The sequence below is a fragment of the Equus quagga genome, chromosome 8, assembly GCF_021613505.1.
Source record: "Equus quagga isolate Etosha38 chromosome 8, UCLA_HA_Equagga_1.0, whole genome shotgun sequence".
Taxonomy (NCBI): Eukaryota; Metazoa; Chordata; class Mammalia; order Perissodactyla; family Equidae; genus Equus; species Equus quagga.
In genome coordinates this window covers 74,066,972-74,072,934 of record NC_060274.1, presented here as the reverse complement: position 1 = coordinate 74,072,934, position 5,963 = coordinate 74,066,972, and the positions used below count along the sequence as shown (strand labels likewise).

Genomic DNA, 5,963 nt, shown 5'->3' with positions numbered 1-5,963 from the left:
ATCTAATAAACACCTAAGAGAACAAGGATAGGTGTGGAAATTGTGTGGCTATAGCTGCAAGCTGGAATGGTAGGCTGGTCAGTAACATTCCTAGAAGAATTCACTATTCAAGGTCCTGCTTCTGGTAATGCTAAGTAGTTTCTATAAGACCAAACTCCCCATGGATAACAACTATAAACTCTAAACAAAATAGGAAAACAATTACTTGAAGGCAGTGGAGAGTAACAAAAAATCAAGCAGATACTGGTGGGGAGGCAAACAATGGGAGGAGTCAACACAGAGAAAGAGAGAGCACTGGGTAAGTGCGCCTCTCCCCCACCCCTTTAAAAAAGCATATGTAAACAAATAAATAAATACATATATACATACATTAGCACAAGGGATGCCATTTGGGGCCTGTGGTTTTTCTCTTCAACACTAAAAAGGGTGGGTTGGTTGTACTATCAGGTAAAGTAGATTTCAAGACAAAGATTATTACTAGAAGCAAAGAGGGACATTTTGTTATCAGCTCTTAGTTAACATCAGCCCTGACATCGGTTCACCTACATTGAACCCAGCATATATGGGGTTAAAACCAAAAACATTCGGCTCCCTGCTTCTTTAGCTACACTCATATGTAAGTATCTGTCTCTTTAACCTTTGACTCCCCAAGCTTTACAACCAAATAGAAGTTACAAATTGTTCAAGTCCAGGTAGCCTGGCATTGGACTCACATTAAAGTTTTAGCTAATCATGCGTCCTTGAAGTCTGCCCCAGGAAAACTGGTGTCTAGAGGATATCAGAAAACTGAGGCTTCCCAGACCTCAACTCCTCAGCTCCCTGACACTAGAAACCACCATCCATTATGAAGGCAAGACAGCCAAGGACGCCCACCAGCAATCATCCTGTCTTACCATTCCCCTCTCCCTGCAAGCAGCCAATCAAGGCCAAACACAGGCTGGCGGGAAAATGCCCACTAGCAACGCTATATGTTCCCCCCCACCCGGCCACCTAAAACCCCAAGTAAAAACCCTTGCTTGTAGCTTTTCCAGGAGTTTGGGATTTCAGCATTAGTTACCCATTCTCCTTGCTCAGCACTTGCAATAATAAAGTCCTACTTTCTTCCACTGCACCTGGTGGCAGAGATTGGCTTGCTGTGCAACAGGTAACCAAACTCACTTCAGGATCGATATCAATTTCATAATGAAAAATTGGCCAATTCATGAGAAAGATATAATGATCATAGGTTTAGGCATTTAATAACAGAGCTTCTAGATACAGGAAGCAAAACTGGTCAAATTAAACAGAGAAATGTACACTTTACAATCAGGGTTGATTTTAATACCCCTTTCTCAGCAGTTGATACAACTACTGGGCAAAGAAGTCATTAAAGGCAGACGCTCTGAACACCACCATCAGTGATATTTATAGAACACTCTGCCCAACAACTGCAGAGTCCACGTTATTTTCCAGTGCACATGGGATATTCATCAAGATAGACCATATGCTGGGCTATAAAACAAGTCTCAATAAATTTAAAAGCTTTGAAATCATACTGCATATTTCTCTAACCATTGTGAAATTAAACTAGAAAGCAATAACAACGTTAGAAAAAATCAAATATCCGGAAATTTTAAACTGTACTTGTAAATAGTCCATGGGCCATTGTCATAATTCATATATTTCAGAAGTTGTTCAGTACTCACATGCTATGATGTGAAATGTTTCTTTTCCCCAGCAGCATCCTTTTATTGGCTCTGGACAGTTTTGTGGCAGGAAGAGATGGAGCCAACCAGGGGTGGATGGGCTCACCCATCCGCCCAAAACATGGCTGACATCTCAAGGACTGTTCAAGACAGGACTTCAAATGCTTGCCAGAAGCTCAGCACTGCTCCAGGGATGTTGCAGCCCTGAACTAGGTGCCAGGTAGGGGCCAGAGTGAGTTGGGGACCCTGAGATCCCAGAGGACTAACTGGGTGGGGTGACAGGAGAGAAACCCAGTCCCTAGGCTGAAGCCCTTGCTGGCCCCACTGGTTGGAGGGCGTTCATGCTTGTCCAGTCGTGGCTGTGGTTGGTGCCAAGGCCTCCTGCCCCCACTGGCTGGAGCTAGACGTGTGACCCTTGCCCCAGGGAAGGGCCTGGGCGGTGGCCCCAGACAGTTGCTGCCACTGCTGTCCTCGCTGTCCGAATATGTGCCCAGCTGACTCAGGGAGGAGGTGCGGGGCGTCTGGGGTCCAGGGTCAGCAGCTTCCCGTTCTTCACGGTGCCCAGGGCGGGTGCTGCGATCCAGGTACGTTTTCTTCACCATGACCAAGTCCAATAGCTGGGGCCTGCTGCCAAGGGTGCCCACGCTCCTCTCCCATTTCTCCACTTTCCTCTTAGCCTTTGGGGCCTCCTCCAGGATGGAGATGGGATTGGGCAGGAGGGCTGACCCGGGTGGGAGCAGCATCCTCCTCTCCGAATTGAAGTCTCCAGCAGTCTTTGTTTCCTAGCTTCTTCCCTCTAGGCCGCCACTAACTTCGTCCTCCTTCTGCTCCTGCTCCTGCCTCAGCACGGCCTCCAAGTCCACATGGGTCTGCCACTGCCCTTGAGGTCCCGCAGGTTCTTCAGAACTGTCTCCAGCTTGGAGTCCTCAGTTCGGTTCTCCAGCTCCTTCATGGGGTTGTTCAGCTCCTCGTCCTCCTGCTCCCTCTGCACCCTCTTCTCCTCGGCCTCCAGGAGCTCCTCGGCCTGGAAAATCGGCGTGACTCCGCTCCCTGGTGTGGTTTGTGTTTTCAGGCTCTGTCCTGAAGGTGCTCTCTGCCAGGCAGCGCGCACTTGGCGCAGAAGCGGAAACTGCGCAGGCCCGGCCGCCTCGCTCTGCAGCGTCTCTGCGCGCTGAACTTGTTGCCCCAGGAGGTTTGTCTTGCATGTCTTGCACCTCAGGTTGAAGGGGGGCCGTCAATGCACGCGTACTCCCGGTCTTAGGGCAGCTTGAGCACGGGGATCTTTGACCAGTCAAAGCGGGTGGGCAGCATTTGTTTAAAACTTTTTGCTCCACCTTTGCCTCCGACTTTTCTCACAAGTACAAGAAAACTGCTAGCGTTCGGTGTTCGCTGACCTTCCCTTGTACTTCCGCTGACATCACTTCCGTCGGCCTCTATTATTGGCTGTGGCGTACACATCTTGTCTTTTTCATTGGCTCCACTGTGAAACATGCTTTGTTGTGAACGAAAGGATAGAGGCCGTATGGGCAAAGTAAACAGCTTAACCAAAATCCGTGGAAAAGGTTTATCGTTTGACCAACAAAAGATGAATGATCAGATATTTCATGTGCTTTGTCCACAACATTAATGTGGCATCAGGATTTTAAAATCTTTTGTTGCAAGCTAGTTAGCCTGTATGTAATCCTCCTATCTAGATTCCCATGTGCATATATACATAAAATTCATCTTTGATTTCTCTGTTCCCCCTATGTTCCTCTCTATTATCCAGAAGTCTATTCTGAGATATGTTGAAAATACTCATCTTCCAGATTCCATTGTATTTAGAAAAATTGCTGTTTGTTACTACGAAACCTGCTTGTTGATAAGCATACTAGAAAGAAGAAAAAAAACACTGGGAATCCCTTTTCACTTCATTGTTCAATAAGAAGATAAATGGGGCTGGCCCAGTGGTGCAGCGGTTAAGTGCACAGCAGCGGTTAAGTGCACACATCCTCTTTGGCAGCCGGGTTGGCTGGTTTGGATCCCTGGTGCGGACATGGCACCGCTTGGCAAGCCGTACTGTGGTAGGCGTCCCATGTATAAAGTAGAGGAAGATGGGCACAGATGTTAGCTAAGGGCCAGTCTTCCTTAGCAAAAAGAGGAGAATTGGCAGCAGTTAGCTCAGGGCTAATCTTCCTCAAAAAAAAAAAAAAAAAGAAGATAAAAAGTTGAGAAAAACTAGTTTTTAGAAGAACTATTACTTTTCAGGTGTTCACACGCACTTAGGAATGAGTTCATACTAGCCACCAGCTATTCCCATAGTTTGATCTGAGTCATATAGTTATAGTCTCTGGAGATGTTTTCCAGTCTCTGATCAGCCTTCAAAAACATGAAATCTACCATCTCACTAACCCCTTACCTTGTGCCAAAGCCTGGTCCTGCCTGTACTCTAATTGTCCTCCAATCCTCATGTCTTTTAGGAATGTGTTCCAAGATGGTCTAACACTTGAAGTTTAGGTCAGGCCAGTGGTTCTTAAACCTAAGTGTGCATCAGAATCACCAGGAGGGCTTGTTACAATAGATTCCTGGGTCTACCCCCAGAGCTTCTGATTTAGCATGTCTGGAGTGGATTTTGACAATTTCCATTTCTAGCTAGCTCCCAGTGATGCTGATCCTGCTGGTCTGGGGTCTACACTTAGAAAACCATTGGGTTTTCCTGTTCAAGGGAAAGGAGAATGCTAAGAGAGTTTCCAGGGTTTACTCAAAGGATTTTTTTCTATTGTAAGAATTCTAGACTGTGTGAATTGAGATGTTTCAAACCCTTGTACTTCTTAAGACTACTTTAGGATTTCAGAGGAGACAGGAGTTTGAGAAAGCTAGGTAAGAAATTTTAGAAATTCCAGCGCTTTTGAGGTTGTCTAGATCAAGGTCCCATTCTGTGGGGCTGGGTTGCTTCAACATGCCTGTTACTAAGGGATTAGAAACTATCTAGCCCAGTGGTTCTCAACGTGAGGTCACTGGACTAGCAGCAGGAGCGTGACCTTGGAACTTGTTAGAAATGCAGATCTTCAGGCCCCACCCCAGGTGTACTGAGTCTGAAACTCTGCGGCTAACAATTCATAATTAACAAGCCCTCAGGTGATTCTGATGCACACTAGAGTTTGAGAAAGGTAGATATTTTACCGTTTTGGATCTGTTCTAGGCTGGAGGGGATAGGCTGAGGGGCTCACAATTGGTCAACAACAGGTTGTCAACACCCACAATGCACTGTTATAGAGCCTGGCTAGACAAGCCTCACAAGAACGTATTATTTCTTCTTTTGGAAGCAAATAAGGGATAGTGTCAGAATCATTTTATAAATTATGAGTCCACATTTTGTTGGCTATGTTCCAGAGAATGACACAATCAATAATGATGCATTTCTATTTAGTGTATCAATCCTAATTGTTACTAAGTAGAAGTCAGGCTGTGGTTCCAACACTGTTCTTTTTAAAGAAGGTATAGGAACACATTAGGATGAATTTATGATCAACTCTTTAAAACGGAATTCTTAATGCACATTCGCTCATTGATTCATTCAAATATTTACCAAATGCCAACTTCCTACCAAGCTATGCATTGTGCTAGATGGCAATCAAAGATAGAGAGATGAGTGAAATACAACCACCTCCTTTATTGAAGACATAATCATTTGCAGAAGTCAGCACAGAAATGGATCTTAGTAACCACTTGGCCCAGTGGTTCTTTCTCAGTGTAGTCCTGACACCAGGAAGATCAGTTATTACTGAGAACTTGTCCCTAGATCTACTGAGTCAGAAACTCAGGAGGTGGGGCCAGGAGGTGGGGAGGTGCAGTCCCAATCAATTTTAAGCCTTTTGGGTGATCCTGATGCATGCTGAGATTTGAGAACAAGCAATCTAGCCGAATGATATTTTGCCTTTCTTAGGTAACAGACCACTCAGAAAATCTGATGAAAACAGAGTCTTGTATATAACTTTGGGTGGTATAAACTGTGAAGTCTCAATTTAAGGACTGATCTTGTCCACATCCTTATTTTACAATTAAGCAAAGTAAATACCAAGAGTTAAGTGACTTGCTAATTAGTTAAACATCTAATTAATGGCAGAATGGTGCCTCCAAGCTCAAGCTAACCAATTCCGAGTTCGTCTCCACTCCTCCGCTTATACAGCAGCAAAAGCAAAATGTAGAAGTACACACAATTCAAGCCACAGTAATCTATGATTTTTGAAAAATTTATCTTGCCCGTATAAGATGGGACTACTCCTTCAGAGGAGGCAG

The 5,963-nt window shown here is 45.1% G+C and overlaps 1 pseudogene; it reads right to left on the bottom strand.

Annotated features, from left to right (window-relative positions):
* Positions 1–1,894: 1,894 nt before the first annotated feature.
* On the bottom strand, positions 1,895–4,135 carry LOC124243316 (splicing factor YJU2-like; annotated as a pseudogene).
* Positions 4,136–5,963: the final 1,828 nt, after the last annotated feature.